Source organism: Podarcis vaucheri (assembly GCF_965113315.1).
Source record: "Podarcis vaucheri genome assembly, chromosome: 2".
Taxonomy (NCBI): domain Eukaryota; kingdom Metazoa; phylum Chordata; class Lepidosauria; order Squamata; family Lacertidae; genus Podarcis; species Podarcis vaucheri.
The window spans coordinates 80,185,464-80,203,095 of record NC_138760.1 but is presented as its reverse complement, the minus strand read 5'-3'; the positions used below and the strand labels follow the sequence as shown (position 1 = coordinate 80,203,095).

Here is a 17,632-nt window from a genome sequence, read left to right as displayed (position 1 = left end):
TGCACCATTAAGCACCTCAGTCCCATTCATGATCAGTGTGGTTAGCTTTCTTTGCAAGGGTTTCCAGATACCCTTCTTTTAAGGGAGATGAGGGCTGCAACTTGTTCCAGGGCACATATTCATTTATTTGGAGATCAAGTCTACATTATGTTCTCCTGTATATTGTATTACATCATGCCAATGGGTAGTTTAATAAGTGGGTGTTCTTTATTAGCAGAAAACTACAGGACTGCTGGATTTCACAGAATAGCTAGAGATGGTCCAAGATGCTTCTTGTTTTGGGTTTCTTCTAGGCCTGTCTGGAGAGAGGCTGAGGGACCTTATCTTTGCTTTACAGAATAAAATTGTAGCGTGGGTAGGTTACATAAATGGGTTGTTTTCTCACCTTGTCAAGCCAACATCTTAAGAGTGGAGACTCACATGGTTTAACAGGCCACCTTCGGAGTAAATTGAGACAGTGGGCTGCCTACCAGTTAAAATGGGCACTGCCAACTGTCCACTGTTGAAACGCTGCCTGGGGCCCCAGCCAGGATGGCTCTGAGCAGTGCCGCTGCTGCAAATGATGAAAATACTGTGCAGTTGTGGGGACGGGCATCATCAGCATTGGGTCAAGGGCCCCTGAAGTCTGGTGCCAGCCCTCACATTAGAGATCCTGGAGAGGTTATAAACTGGAATCCAGTCTATCCATCCCATGTTTATTTTCATCATGTTAGTATTAGTTGGATGACTCCAGAAGAAAGCTTTTCTGTACAAGCCCCAATGAAATGAAGGGAGGTTTTGCAGTAGAATTTCTTGCTGAATTAGACCCAATCCTTCCCCCCTCCCCCCCCGGTAGAAATTAGTGAAAACTAGCATCTTTATACAGGAAACGCTTTTAGATTCTGGATTTCATTTTCTTTGTCAAATTAGTTTCAATCAAAGGACATGAATGAAAAAATTCCCTGATGTTTCAATTCAGAGATTACACACACCCTACTGTCCCCCCCCAATTTTCCAATTTTCATTCCAGTTTTGAGATACAACAGTAATTTTATTTTTAGAGGCATTGTTAGTTACATTTAAATCTCGCACGCCACTTAACATTTACAAGCAAATGCATTGTTCCACGGCTGATATCAGCACCATCTGCAGTGCTAAAAATACAGCGCCTTCTCGGATATGTGATCAGAAGGAAGCCCGATACAAGGATCTGTCTTGTACTGAATAAGACCAATGAACCATTTAGTGAAGTAATATCTGCCTGTGCCAAACACAGTTCTACAGAGTCACAGGCAGATGATCTCCCTGTGCTTGAGATCTTGTAATCAGAGATTCCACAGTCTTCCTTTAAACTCAACTCTGCTCTACATGTCAACATTTTCAAAATAAAGCAAACCAGAAACACTGAGGCTTGTGTGGACACTGCTTGCATGGCACAGTTCGGCTTTCCCGAAGCTGTCCCTTGAAGATTGCTCAATCTTCCCAGTCCTCCGGCATCTGTAAATGGAAAAAAGGCTGCTGTTCTGCACCGAAATTGCCCATCTCCAGCCCATTGCCACCTGGATGGCCCATCTCCAACCTATTGCCATTTTGAGTGCTTCTGTTTCCATTCCCTGGACATTCTCCTGGCTACATGACTGTCTTGTGATTGCCATCTGGGAGTCAAGATCCCCCTGAGTCAGAAACTCATACAGCCCCTTATCCCTTGGATCTTGGCACTCAGGAATTTTCTCTGTCTGTCTGTCTGTCTGTCTGTCTGTCTGTCTCTCTCTCTCTCTCTCTCTCTCTCTCTCTCACACACACACACACACACACTGCACCAACAAGCCCGACCTCACACATGCTTAGTCAGTCAGTTCATGCTCTGTGTAAGAGTGGAGTCTGACAGAGAAAAGCAAGCTGCTTGGGTCTCCAGGGAGAGAGATAAGGAAGCTGGGTGCTCTCTCTGCTTCCGCTTGCAAGTATTTGCTTCGAATCCCTGGAAAGCACTCCTGCCTTGGGTTAGACGGAACATACTTGGCTGACTAGGGTGGCCTGTGTCCTACTTTGCAGAGTCCAGTCCTCTAGTTGAAGGGCTATTGGAAGACAGTCCTCTGTTTGCCAATCCTCTCTATTTAAAGGGCTATCCATCCAGGTTTGGTCACAAGGCAAAGAACCACAAGAAAGGGAGCTGTCCAACAAGTTGCGAGTCAGTTATTAGTGCCTGGTCAACGGACTGAGCTGGCACAAGGTCACACGGACAAAATCTTCCCTGCCGTGGTGAGATTTGTTGCATTTCGTATTTATATTATTTATAAGTTTCCAACTATGCGTACAAATTAGCATGTGCATGTTTTATGCAAATCTGTGTCCTCTTTCGCCCTCTTTCTTGATGATGCCTGACCTCATCTTTGGCAAGACGTAGACCTAACTTAGGGACGCGGGTGGCGCTGTGGGTTAAATCACAGAGCCTAGGACTTGCTGATCAGTAGGTCGGTGGTTCGATTCCCCGCGACGGGGTGAGCTTCCATTGTTCGGTCCCAGCTCCTGCCCACCTAGCAGTTTGAAAGCACGTCAAAGTGCAAGTAGATAAATAGGTACCACTCCAGTGGGAATGTAAACGGCGTTTCCGTGTGCTGCTCTCATTCGCCAGAAGCAGCTTAGTCATGCTGGCCACATGACCCGGAAGCTGTATGCCAGCTCCCTCGGCCAATAAAGAGAGATGAGCGCCGCATCCCCAGAGTTGGTCACAACTGGACCTAATGGTCAGGGGTCCCTTTACCTTTACCTTTAGACCTAATTTAGATTCTGCGCAGAAGTTATACTGAACATACATAGCAGGTGGATGGGATCAGCAGGTAGAATTCCTCTTCAACCACCCAGTGCAGGCATAGGCAAACTCAGCCCTCCAGATGTTTTGGGACTACAACACCCATCACCCCTAGTTTATAGGACCAGTGGTCAGGGATGATGGGAGCTGTAGTCCCAAAAACATCTGGAGGGCTGAGTTTGCCTATGCCTGACCCAGTGCATGCATGCATCCTTGTATCCTTCCACACATCAGGTGAAACTCTGGAAACAGTTGGGGTTGGTGTGCCCACGTTCCAGGCATCAGTAAGGCATCTGTTGGGGATGCTCAATGATGCTCTCATTGGTGTTAAGTCTGGAATGGCAGCATTACAAAAATGTGACTCATTGCTGGCATGTACGGCCAACGTCTGGTATGGGCAACAGTCTGTCTCGTACTTCTCCGTATCCCCCCAGGTCAGATGATGGTATTTTTATATAACTAATTGTCATAGCAGAATTTCCATTTAAAAGGTGTGAGTCTGACTTCAGGACAAAAAACAACAACAAACCTGCACTGAAATCCATGAAATTACGCCAACGTAATACTGGCATTTGCTGAGACATGCTTCGGCAGTACAAACAAAATCTAGTTTCATGCTCTTTGGGGCAGAAAGGTTAAGAGAGGTCTCATATCTGGCAGCCTCCTGCATGTCTTTTAGCTCCAAATTTGCAAACAAACAAAATACCCAGTGCATTTTAAGATGTCCTTTTTGTTTCACTACATAACAACTGGGGCCATATTATTGTCAGACACCTCTTTTCCTTCTTCACTTGTTGTCATTATTTAAAACTTATAAAGCACCTAAGTTCTGTACAGATGTTAAAAGACAAGACAGCCCCTGCCTGCAGGCTCATAACTGAAAAGACATGATACAAAAGGAAAAAGGAATGGGGAGGGCAGAGGGAAGCAAGCACAGTAGCCGTGATTGTTAAAGTGGTTATTTGGTGCCCTCCAGATGTTGCTGGACTCCAGCTCCCATCATCCTGACTGGGGCTGCTGGGAGTTGAAATGTGGAAGGTAAGACTGCCTTAGGCCTTGGACGGCTAGTTCAGGATACAATTCCTACCCTAGAAGCTTATGAGCTGATATGAGCAAAGAAAATGTATCCTGCTCCTAAATGCAATGTCATTATCAAACTCCACCACCATCACCTATTAAGGAGCAAGATGAAAAGGGTGACAGGAGGCTAGGCCTGAGGTAAACGAAGGTCATTTGGACTCAGGCCTGCCTGGTGTTTGCTCTTCCATTGAATCGTTGTTTGCTCGTTTCCTCACTTCCTCATCCCATCGATCCCCTGAATTTTGCTGCTGAACTTTTTGTTTAAGTCTATAAGCTCTCATGCACTTTCTTTAAAAAAAATAAAAATCTTTATGAGGAACTGAGAGGGATAAAGTTTAAGCTCTACAGTGAAGCACAGTATGAATATTGCAGAACACAGACAGCAAGATATATATATATATATATATATATATATATATATATATATATATATATATGCTTTCGTAGATTTTCACGGGTACAGGAATGCAGGTTTTGGTGTCTTCGGGTGTCTTCCCGTGTAAGAGTCGGGGTGTCTGTGCGACGTTTCGACGAGGTCTCACTCGTCATCTTCAGGCTGGTGCTTTCGGCTTCTTGTTACTGGAACAGAGCTCTGTTCCAGTAACAAGAAGCCGAAAGCACCAGCCTGAAGATGACGAGTGAGACCTCGTCGAAACGTCGCACAGACACCCCGACTCTTACACGGGAAGACACCCGAAGACACCAAAACCTGCATATATATATATATATATATGCAGGTTTTGGTGTCTTCGGGTGTCTTCCCGTGTAAGAGTCGGGGTGTCTGTGCGACGTTTCGACGAGGTCTCACTCGTCATCTTCAGGCTGGTGCTTTCGGCTTCTTGTTACTGGAACAGAGCAGAGTCTGGTGTTTGAGTTCCTATAAATACTGTTGAGGGGTGTGGTGTATAGCCTCCAACGTTCTGGGCAGAGAGGAAGTTCCTAGATTAGTGTGCCTTTTCTTCTTTTGTTCCTTAATTACTTGAGGGATATCTTGGGTGATTTCATGAGTGATATTCTGAATATCACTGGGTGGGTCATTAATTACTTGAGGGATATCTTGGGTGATTTCATGAGTGATATTCTGAATACCACTGGGTGGGTCATTAAGTGTAGATTAGTTGCTAAAGCTCTCGTGTCTTGACCACGAGACACGAGAGCTTTAGCAACTAATCTACACTTAATGACCCACCCAGTGGTATTCAGAATATCACTCATGAAATCACCCAAGATATCCCTCAAGTAATTAATGACCCACCCAGTGATATTCAGAATATCACTCATGAAATCACCCAAGATATCCCTCAAGTAATTAAGGAACAAAAGAAGAAAAGGCACACTAATCTAGGAACTTCCTCTCTGCCCAGAACGTTGGAGGCTATACACCACACCCCTCAACAGTATTTATAGGAACTCAAACACCAGACTCTGCTCTGTTCCAGTAACAAGAAGCCGAAAGCACCAGCCTGAAGATGACGAGTGAGACCTCGTCGAAACGTCGCACAGACACCCCGACTCTTACACGGGAAGACACCCGAAGACACCAAAACCTGCATTCCTATACCCGTGAAAATCTACGAAAGCAAATATATATATATATATATATATATATATATACACACAACTTTCCAAGTACAATGGATGGATCTGTCCATTGCAGCCCTCTCCATTTTTCCAATCTTAAATTCAGTTCTCCACATTTCTGCAGTAATTCATGGTTTTTAAAGTCCTCGTGAATATTAACCAGCATTTTAGCGCACATTCTTCCTCATACTCAAGTTTTTGTGTGCAATTTGCCCTAATTTATACATTTTTTCAAACAGCTTTACTTATTGTTATTATTAACATTTCTTAACCACCCTTCACCATAAGGTTCCAGCGTAGGTTGCAGCCATGTCAAATGCAATACTGAAATCAGTTAAAACAACTTACAATTAAAAAGAATAGGTCCTAAAAAACATATGCCAGAGTAGCTTCAGCTTCATTGCATAAAGTAATGCATTTTTGGAGGCACACATTTTCAACCAAAAAAATGCACTGCAGAATTGAGAGATGAACAAATTTCTAAGGTATTTGCAGTTCACATGCTGTTGTGGGAAGTTCAGATTCAGTAGGATATAGTCTTGAAATACAAACCAAACTGAATCAGTCCCCGTGTAGCAACACTAGCTTGCATTCTGGGGAAATGAGCGGAAAATTTAAGATTATCCTTTTTCTTCTGTAAGATGTATGCCGTGGCTGCAAGATAATAATAATAATAATAATAATAATAATAATAATAATAATAATAATAATAATAATTTATTTAGAGAGCAAAGGGGGGCCTCAGGAGAGAACGGGGGAACACGAAAACAACTGAACCACAAGTCACAAATGGAGCTTTTCCTCTACGCAGGCCTTTATTGGATCCCAGATCACTCTATTATGTGTGGTTTGTCAAACTAAGGGTTATATCCACTTGTCTCCCTCTGTTCCTGGATGGCAGTTTGCTCCAGTGGAAAAATGGAATGGGGGAAGGCAATTTTTGCTGATTCCCTGTTTCCTTTGCAGCCTAGAGTGTCAGGTGGGACAAGCATAGGAGATGGTGTGGGAGGGCTTTGTAAGAAAGGGAAGATTTGAAGGGAGTCTCCCTTGCCCTCCCAGAATCCCACATTAGGGCAAAGAATCTTCCATGAGCCAAGGTACACAAGTGAATGCAACCCAGAGCTCAGAAACCTTTGCCCCACCTGCGCTGTGCCAACCAGCAGGGCTCTCTGTGTAAGGAGCATCCTTGGAGGCCAGGGGCATCAACCATCTGTGTGGCGACAGAAGATCAGATTCGCTGGCATCATTAAAAAATAAGGACTGTTTTCCTTTCAACCTTAAGCGCAGTTTGCCATGCGACAGTTTTTAATGAATCAGTTTAAAATATACCCCATTGCTGTACCTGCCAGTTAATGATCTGCACTAATGATTGACTGTTTAGGTAATCATTTCCTACAAGCTGCCGAAATAAAGTCTAATCGGTCACTGGCTGAGGAAGTGACCTTGTCTGATCTGTGGTGCAAGGCAGGAAATGACAAAGAAGCAACTTTTTCACAACCAACGGGCAGAAACAAATGAATCAGCACTTTGGATCAAAAGCAAAGACTGTGTGGCTTTTGGACTTGTTACACACTTGGGTCTTGTATATGGTGAAACCTCTGGGAGCATCCGTAGCTGGGTAGTCTTCTTCAGAGCAGTTAAAGCATGTGAAGGAAGTGAGCCTATGTGTCTTGAAATGTATTCAAATATTCCAAGAAAAATACCGCATTTTTCGCTCCATAAGACCCACCTAGTTTTTGGAGGAGGAAAAGAAGAAAAAAAATATTCTGAATCTCAGAAGCCAGAACAACAAGAGGGATTGCTGCACAGGGAAAACAGCGATCCCTCTTGTTGTTCTGGCTTCTGGGATAGCTGCGCAGCCTGCATTCGCTCCATAAGACGCACACACATTTCCCCTTACTTTTTAGGAGGGAAAAAGTGAGTCTTATAGAGCAAAAAATACGGTAATTTAAAAATAAAGCATTGGCTTTGTTTCTGCTGTTGCACCATGAAAATTTAGGGGGAGAGCCATAGCACAGGTGGTACCCTTAAGGAGAAACCCAGACCCAAGATCCACCAGGATGAGTGGAGTTTGGAATAGGCAGATACCTGGCTGAGGTTGTGCCAGCTCAGCCAAGGTTACATCAACTGAAATCCCTCATCCCACTTTAGTGGGACTTACGTCCTCTATCCTGGATCAGCTGGGGCTGAGTGTGAATGAGTGTGATGTCTCCTAATATTTTTGTATGCAATTTTGACTAAAGCACACATTTACAGAGCAGTTTTCCCTACTTTAACATGTTTTGCATGTTATTTTCACAAATATATGGCTTTTATGCACACTTCAATTTATGCATTCTTGGGTACATTACCTGGCTGGAGAATTGCAAAATTTGAAGAAGTACAAATTCCAAAGGATGGCTGCATTTTGCTTCATGTATTGTTTCGGAAATTGTGAATTATGAAGTTTCACCTTTAAATGCAAGCTATTTCTCCCCAATTCCTACCACTCCCATAGGTAGATGGCAGCATCCATATTGTTCTCCTTAGAAATTGCCCAGGAATGGGTAGAACATTATAATGTGCTAAACGCTGGAACAACCCAGAAACGAACAAGCAACTATTAAGGAAAATAACAATTCATTTCAGAAAACCTACCATAAAACGCAGGCATGTGAAAAAGAAACCTAAAGTAGCATGTATGCAGGACTTTCAATTTTCAGAATTTGATGGTGGATGTCGATATTTCTTGTTCATAGATGTATATCATTTTTTCCCCCAAAGGTAATTGTGCAGTAGCATATTGTTTCAGAGAAAATGGCAAAATAGGAGAGAGAGAGACAGAGCGTGTGTGTGTGTGAGAGAGAGAGAGAGAGAGAGAGGATACAGTTGTCATTGTCTCTAGGCAACATGCCTGATGCCAAGTTCCTGGAATTTTGTCTCTACTCTTGATTGTAGATACATTGAAGTGCAAAAAGTGCTCATCTTAAATCCACAAACGTAAGTCAGACAATGCTATTACGATAAATGTCAGCATTACTGCTGCAAACATTATTTATCTCTTTTTGCAAGCACTTTTGCCTGCTATGAAAAATCACATGCCATCTTTTGTTGGTATTTCGGGGAAGGTGTTTTCAGGTGATGTGAAAGTGCTTTCAGTGCAGTGGTTAAGTATTGCTTGGTGGCTACATTTCTCCCTCCTTACACCCATGGGCACTCATACAGGCGGCTACCGCAAAACTCTTCACCATACACAGTTGGCTCTTGGATGTGCTTCTAACACTCATTGTGTGGTGCAGAAAGCATTGCCTGCCCTCTGAATTGGCTTCATGACATTGTCGCATGGCTGAATCTGATTGGCAAGACGACATTATGACATCATACTCATGATATGATCTCTGATTGCCTGGCACCCATTTCCAGCAGTAACACTGGATGGAATTTTGGCTTTCTGGAAGCACTGGTTTCATGCTGAGAATTCTGCCCATTTTCTAACATCCCTTTCACACCGCAGTACCTGTTGTGATAGGGAACTGTGACCTTTCGAGCGATATTCTGCCATTTCATACTAAATTTCATTCATACCGGTAGGCATGGTATGACACAACTGCGAATGTCCTTGGACAACATTGCTACTCGGTCACCCTTTCTGCTCATGCATGCTTCCTTCCCCTCACAATTCTCCCCTGAAAATAGCAGGAAAGATTTGTGCGCTGGTATAATATTTGTCACTTTGCTGCCATGACTTTTCACGTTAAAGGGGCTGCAAAATAATTCTTACTGGGATCAAATGAGCGCTAAATATGCTCTGTATTCTATGAGTTTTCTGGAAGTGGCTTTCACGTCATGTGAAAGCTTCAAATATAATGCAGAAATTAACACTCAGGGAAATGTCAAAGAATAAACTACTATGGGAATGCCACCAATGTTTGTGTAGAAACATTCAGTAAATCATTAAAATGGTGATGGGGAAACTAAAGTCCTCTGAGTCACTGTGATATAAGAGAGAGAGAGAAGAGGGCAGGTAGGCAAGCGATGACCTATCCATTTCTTAAAATTCCCTCTTACTGGATATCTGATAACATCCATCATACCTTGTTGTTGTTCCTTGTACTTTCCAGTCATAGTTCACTTACATACAACAGGATATACTGAAGACATTGCCTAATTTCCCAAAGGATGCAATATTTATCCCATAAGTGAGGATTAGCTTAATAACTTGTTAGCTTTGTGTCAGGGCTTGTAAGAAGCAGTGACTAATCCTTGCTATTGGCGATTAACAATGTTTGCTGAGGAATATCTGCCAGCGTTTTCAATTATATCCTGTCTTATGCACCAGCCTTTTCTACAGACTCAATTAACAGTCAGTGGGTGTTTTTGAACCAGAGGACAACACTTTTAAATCTTAAATTTCAGAGTGAGACGAATATGGATGGGCAACTCAGTTCTGTTCATTTTTTCAAGTGTTCATTCATAAGTCCACCCCACCTCATTTCTGCATCACACTTAAGCACATGAAAATTAGCATTTTTATGTATTTCCCACCATAAAACACACATTTCAGTATTCATTTTACTGTAAAATATGCTATGCTACCCCAAGTTCTTTGGAGGAAGAGCAGGATAGGAATGTGTTGGTATTCTTCTGGTGAAGGTTTCTGGAGACTTCCCAGTAACAAAATTGTTTCTTTATACTTTCCTTCCATTCTGTGGGTTGAGCAGCAGTTTCTTCTTGAAGAGCTTCAAATTCACTTGCAGACTTTGTTGAAAATTTAGCAAGCACTCTACCATGCCAGATCACGCTGACTTAAAAAACCAAAATGCACATGATTCATGCCTAGACCATATGCTCGCTTTTAGTCATTCACCAAATGAAATTAAAGTGGCAGTGCACTGATCTTGGGGCCTCCTATCTCAAAGCACTATGGTTCAAGGCTCCCTGCTTTTGGGTATGTGTGTTTTCTCCCTAATCTGAAAGATCTCTACATCTGCTGCAATCAGAAATCCCATCTTTGCAGATTTTGGCATGTATGGCCAGCAGGTAACCATGGAACCAGCAGATTCATGAAGCCTTAATGGTGACTTAAAGCCTTAAAGGTGACTTGTAAGAATAGAGTTGTGTGGCACCTTAAAGTATAATAATTATTGTACATTATACTGAGTCAGGGCTGTTGGTCTAGAGGCAGGGTTTTTGCTTTTGGTGCAAGAAATCCCAGGCAAGCCCTACTCACTGGACCGATGGTGGAGTAGAGGCCTGCATGTTAGAGCTTTCAAAAGGGAGAAGCCCTATGTAAATATTAGAGCCCATATGTGGGACCTGCAACAAAACCTTGCAGTATGGAATGCTTTTTTCCATGGTCTCAGCCAGCCAGCCATGCTTTCCTTTGGGAGACTCCATTCCAAATCTCCTACCACGTGTTTTTCCTTTGTTTTTGTCCTAACCATCAGTTTGTATCTGTGACCACTGAGCAGGTGTGGTCTGCACTGGTCTGTTTTTGGGTTTCCCTTGTCTTTAGAAATATTTGCACTATTGAAAATTCTGGGGTTTCCCGAAGCTCAGCATTTGCATGGGATGGCGCCATTTTGACTCCATGAGAATCCGCACTCTGGCTCAATAGAGGGGATTGCAAAGCATGATCTAAGGAAACTCAGTTTTCCTCTTCTTCCATTAGCTTCAAGCCTGTACAGCATAGGCCAATTATATAATGTCATTTGAACAAATTCTCCCCACATATAGTCTTGTCCTCTTCCAGAAGCCCTCATTCAAGGTGTGGCTGAGGGGCAGGTTCCCACTGGTATATGGCTGAGTGCAAACAAGTCCATGAAAAGGAAGACGGTGTAGCTGTCAGGTTCTTTGATGTCAACAGGCACTCGCAAGATGTGCAAGGAAACATGGCTCGTACTTGCCCAGCCTCAAGCTATTATCTGTCAGTTCACAAAAGCGGGACTCCTCTTTGCGGTAATCGGAAGTGGTTTGTAAGAAGGTCGTGGAATTCCACTTCCAACGTGCCATCTCTTGCTCCCTGGCAGGAGAGTGCATCACACAAACAGTAAACAGCTGCTTTTAAGACCAATTTGTGTGGACATGGAGAGGATCTGAAAATTTCTGCCTGTGCTGTAATTTGTTTGTCTGTCTGTTCATTTCATAACATTTATACACTGCTTGACTGTAAAAAAAAACCCATCAAAGTGGTTTACAAAAAGATATTTTTCCTCATTCATAGCTGGCCATGGTGCGACGTGCATTAGTTACATTTCAGACAAACTACTGAAATGCACTCTATGTGGAGCTGCCCTGGAAAAATGCTCAAAACTTCAACTGGGGCTTAATGTTGCTACTAAAATCTTGATTTGGGCGACGAGCTAGGGTCATGTGTGTGTGTCTGTGTGTGCATGTGCCTTCCCATTGTTGTATCAACAGCTCTGGCTTCCAGTCCATTTCTGGGTGCAAGTCAAGGTGCTGGGTTATTATTGATACACTATTTGAAGGGCCATCTTATGTGGACCAGCCTCCCCTTTAAGAGCAATGGCTGTGCCCGTCTTGCATATCTCACCACGACAACTTAAGAGAGGGCTTCCTCTGTGGTGGCCCCCTGCAGGAAGAACTCCCTGCTCCAAAGTGTTAGGGGATGTAGCTAAGTTATTTCTGCTCACAGCAGGTTCATAGAAATTAATGAGCCTATGTTAGTCATGTCTGTTTACTTCAGCAGGACTAGCATTGGAGACAACCCTAGGCCACCTTCCTTCTTATATTCCACTCACAATAAATAAAAAATCATTTTAAAAGAAGCTTTTGATTCTGTTGCTGCCTAACACATTGAATGTGAGTGCTCCTTTTAGAGTTTGTGTTTTTACTGCTGCTGCTTTTAGTTTCATTAGTTGTGCTTTAATGGTTGGATTATTTTTTTAAAAAAAATGTCTCCATGTATTTATTAATTCAGCTTGTATATTGCTTTTCCATATAAATATGTCCAAAGTAGATCACACACACACAACAAATCAACACATGTTTGTTTATAAGCCACTTTGAGGAATTCATTTGGTGGAAGGCAAAAGTGGATCTACTTTAAAAATGAACAAACAAACAAACAATATAAATCACCATCAGTTGATGCTATGTTAATCAGCTGATATGATGAACCAGCTCAATATCTTCCTACACACCAGTGAGATAGTTTCTAGTAAACACCAAATATTAGGTTTGTGATATTTTTTGAGCATGCTCATCAGCTGTTGTTAATGTACGTGGAAAGGAAATTATCTGTGCATGGCCAGTGGCACTTTATTTCACATGGGTTAGGACTGTGCCAAGGCACTGAAATCAGGTCCTAAGGCAGAGTTGTGGCTCAACAATATAGCTCTGGAAGTTTCTTACACTGCTGTGCTGAGCTTTTAAGGAAGACTGGTTCTTGCTTCCTTGTTAATATTCTGTAACAGGTCCCTGATTTTTTTTTTTTATGTTAATGTTTGAAGCTGCCACGGTACTGACTTTGATCCAACCGGAGCTAAGCACTTTTACTTCTGTTAATTTTAACCAAAAGGGTTTTGAGCATGGGGTGTGAGTCCCCAATGGATTTGCAGAATACATAAGTGCTCCATTTTGTCTGTATTTTTATGCCACTGCCTTGTAGGTTGTACCAGGGTATGGTATTGAGTGTTTTAGAGTTGGGCAGACATTAACCCCCTTGTTATTGACATGTTTCATCAGGTAATGGCATCAATTAGATTGATGTTATCAAGGAGCAGAGATGCCTGTCAAGCCTGTTCTGCTTTTACCTTCAGAAAGTTAGATTTTTTTTCTTGTTTCAGCAGGCCTTAAAATGAATGGGGTGGGGCCTTAAGAGGTGGCCTTAAGAGCCAAGGCGGTTTGCAGTTCTAATGTGCTACGCTAAGCTTGCTGCTTTGTATAATGGTTTCGTTTGGTACAAATCTGGGAATGAGTTTTAATTCAATATTGATTTATTCTGTTTCTATTCTAAACACGTTGATATGTGCTCTGTGGAGCCATGTTTAGTGGGATCTTTCTTGAAGAAACGAATTTAAGTTTTGCTGGATCAGGCCAATGGCCCTGTTCTCGCAGCAGCCAACCAGATGCCCATGGGAAGCCTGAAAGCTAGACATGAGTGCAACAGCCCAGCTGTGACTCCCAGCATCTGGTATTCAGAGGCATCTGCCTCTGACAGTGGATGCAAAACACAGCATTCGTGGCTACTAGCCATTGATAGAAAAAGACTGACAGTTAACAGGGCCAGCTGAAGAACGTCTGCTTCTTGGAGTGAAGGAAAAGATGGTCCCCCCAGTTCAGGGGTGGACCTTGGTAATATGCTGCCCTGTGCAAGGCCATTTGATGTCCTCCCCACAGCCCTCATGGCACCAACTTAAGCCAGGTATTGGAAAGGAGGCGTGAGGCTCTGGCAGGGTCCTAGAGCCCCCTTCTTTCTTCCCAAAGCCCAGTAAGCATTTGCCAGGCTTTGGGGAGGTGGCAGGAGGACTCCAGGACCTGTCAGAGCCTCACACCTCTTTCCTGAAGCTGGGCAAGTGCTTCCTGGGTTTAAAGAAGGTGTGCCCTGTGTGGCTGCACCGTTCACACTGCCCCAAATCTGCCTCTGCCCAATTCCATGGGCAGAAGCCAACTGGACTGGCGAATGAACCTTCCTTCAATTCTGGTGGTAGGACAGCATTCTCCAAAGCCCCTGGAAGGAGGTGGGTGTGAGTGTGTGAAAGGCAAGCTGCATGACATACAAAGCTCTGTCCTCTGACACCTTTCAGCTGCTCCCTGATCCCAGCACCTTCCATCTGAGGCAGCTGCCTCACTCTGCCAAATAGTAGGGCTGCTCCTGCAGCTAAGTCATACTGCAGAGTTCAGGTGTAGCATACATTGCAGAAGTCCCCCAACTCCTGAGCATGGCGGAATAAGGAGACTCATCTCCATCAGCTTGCTCCTGTAAAGAGCGGGGGAGTGCCAAAAAGAAGTGGTATGTTCTCTCTCTCTCTCTCCACACGCGCGCACACACACACACACACACACAGACACAAAGGGTTGGCTCTCCCATCAGGCATTTATATATGAGATGAAAATATTTTAATTATAATATCCAAGAGTCATGAGCCCTGTGTGCATGACATTGTGTACAGTGAGCACGTGGCACTAGAGGTTAGGATTGTATCCACTGGCCCTGCTCCATATATTTCACAAGAACTTCTGAATGCATAATTTGTACATAGAATCATAGAATTGTAGAGTTGGAAGGGACCCTGAGGGTCATCTAGTCCAGCCCCTGCAGTGCAGGAATATGCAGCTACGCGATACAGGGATCGAACCTGAGCCAGCCAGGCTTGTGATTGTGTGGCTCTGTTCAGAAATTCTAATCTTAAAGATCTCTTCTATCCCTGCCTGATCTCTAAGATCTTTGGGGAAGTCTCTGAAGAGAGCCAGTGTGGTGCAGTGGTTCAGAGCGGTGGACTCCTAATCTGGGGAACTGGGTTCACGTCTCTGCTCCTCCACATGCAGCTGCTGGGTGACCTTGGGCCAGTCACACTTCTTTGAAGTCTCTCAGCCCCACTCACCTCACAGAGTGTTTGTTGTGGGGGAGGAAGGGAAAGGAGAATGTGAGCCGCTTTGAGACTCCTGAAGGGGAGTGAAAGGCGGGATATCAAATCCAAACAACTCCTCCTCCTCCTCTTCTTCTTCTTCTTCTTCTTCTTCTTCTTCTTCTTCTTCTTCTCTTCTTTGGTGGTGGTCCCCTATGGCTCAGACACACAGATCAAAATGACTAGTTACAGTGCATTCTGATCCTTCCCAGAAACTATACAGAGCATCACCCATCTAGGTTCCATAAGCACTCTTGGATTCCTGGGTTCTTGTGACTTGTACCACTGTGGTGACAGCTTGTGTATATGCTTCATAGTCCTCCTGAACCTGACTGCATTTAGAGCTTGACATCAAAACCTTAGACTGAACTACATGAGATGTTAATGCCCCTTGCGTTTAATGTTCAGGTTTCTAGAAGCCAAATAGCATCAGCTGTGGGGATTGGCAGTTATCAAGATCACAGCAATTTGAGGGAAATCCCTCCTTTGAGGCTGTTATTTGCCCTGTGTGGAAATTCCCCATCGACAACCATGGGAGATTCCTCTGCCCCAAAGAGAACAGCCTTCCACATTATATCCTGGTTCAGCTAGCACAATACAGTCTACTCTGCTGTGACTCATATTGGCTCTCCGTGGCCTCAAGAAATGGTATTTCCCAGCCCTGATACATGAGGTCAATGAACTGGAGATGATGGGTCTGAAGAGCTTAGACCACCCTACAAGCATGTTTTACATATAAGAACATAAGAAGTGTTCTGATCCATCCAGCCACTCTTGAGGGACAGGGGGAAGGAGAGAGGTAGGGGAGAGGGAGAGAAGTTACATGTTCAAAGTACACATCTAAGGAAACAAAAACAGATGATTGGGAAGTGGGTGAGGTGTAACCTGATTGGCCAAGGATAAAGTCCACTTCTGGGAGGAAATTGCAGCTTATGATTTTGACGTAAATAGGGGCAATTGCTTCCCAAGCACATAAGAACAGCCCTGTTGGAGCAGGTCATAGGCTCATCTCATTCAACAGCCGCAATGTACTTGCTCGTAAGTGGAAAAAGCAGCAGATGAGCAGGACATAGGTGTCACATACGGATGACTCAGATGTGTAGGTCTCTGGGCTTCCCATATTCTTGAAAATCAAAGCTCCTAGAAGGAAAAGGCTGTTCCAAAGATCCTTGGGTGGCATAGATCTATTCAACAGATCTTAGTGACACTTTCCATCCTCTTCTTGAGGTTTTGGATCAAGCAGCAGGGACGTTCTGTGTTCCACTTGATGACTGGTCAGTGCCCTATTTCATTTCTAAAGTGACTTTGCACTTAAACATGCTCCATGGAATAACTTCAAGTGAGAACAAAATTGACTCAGTGGGGAAGGGAAGGTCTCCAAAAGAGAGAGTGATTCAGCTCCCCCCTTGTCTCTGACCTAGTCACATCCCTGGGTAAGCATGGGAGATACCGGCATTTCCTCCCCTGTAGATACGGACATTCTTTCGCCTTGCACTGGAGTTTACAGAGGCAAGGCATAGCAGAATCTCATACAGATGCCCAGTTAATTATGTATCCATGCTGTGGGATGGGTCATCCACAACAGACCTGCCCAGTGTGATCCATCCAATCAAACAAACATATCAACAACCAAACTTCAACATATTGTTGCTGATCCTACTTGTAGTAGTAGTGGTGGTGGTTATTAGTAGAAATAGACTATGGCTTGGCAGAAAAAAGTAGGCACATTTATAAGCCCAGAGAATTATGCTCCAGAGATATACTTAAAATTTCAGCGCACTCATCATCCATCACAATTCTTAGTCTACTGCCGTGCTTAACAATGATTAGGCTCTGTTCTATGATTCTATGATGCTAGGTACTGCTCGCTAGGGCCTGCTAAGTTGCATTGCAGCACATAGTGCTGCCAAGTCACTGGTTTAAAAGTCACCCTCTTGTCGATCCACACAGCCGGCCTGTTTGTGCTCGCACAAGAAACGTGCCAACACACATGCCCATCGCATAAACCAACAGTGTTGTTGCCAGCCCAGGGCAGGAAGGAACTAACTAACTTACAGTGCGATAAGAGGGCAGGGTTATCTGCTTGACTGCCGTTCATTGAACAGGGTTACAAAGTCTAGGGTTACAAAGTTCTTTACAGACCTTGCCTTTTCCATTACATAACTCAAAATGGGGCTAGGCAGTGTGGTTTAACCAGTGATTTACTTCTTCAAGTTACCCTACATGTAAGTCTTCAACTGGAACAGAAGTGAGAAGAAATCCAGCAGTTGAAGAAAATGTAGTGAAGAGACCTAACGCTTTCTGTTTAACCTAGGATCAGAGCCTGATCATTGTTAAACGGCACTTACTTCCGGGAAAGAGTGTGTATAGGGTTGAGGCCTAGGCTGCATACAAACTGTACATAAGATGTACAGTTTTCTGGGGGAAATGTGGGGAGGTTCCATAAAAATGGGGAGGGGGGGCAGAGGGTTTCCCATTTCTTCATTCGCCCCCAGGCCTTCACATCTCTACATTTAAAGTGCATTCCCCCACAAAAGAATCTTGGGAACTGTAGTTTGTTAAATGTGCTAGGAATTGTAGCTCTCCAAGAATTCATGGGTGGGGTCTGTGCATA

General features: G+C 43.7%; 1 protein-coding gene across 1 annotated transcript in view; it reads right to left on the bottom strand.

Annotated features, from left to right (window-relative positions):
* RPL29 (ribosomal protein L29) overlaps positions 1 to 17,632 on the bottom strand; it is a 343,441-nt gene that overhangs the window by 240,443 nt on the left and 85,366 nt on the right. The window lies entirely within an intron of this gene.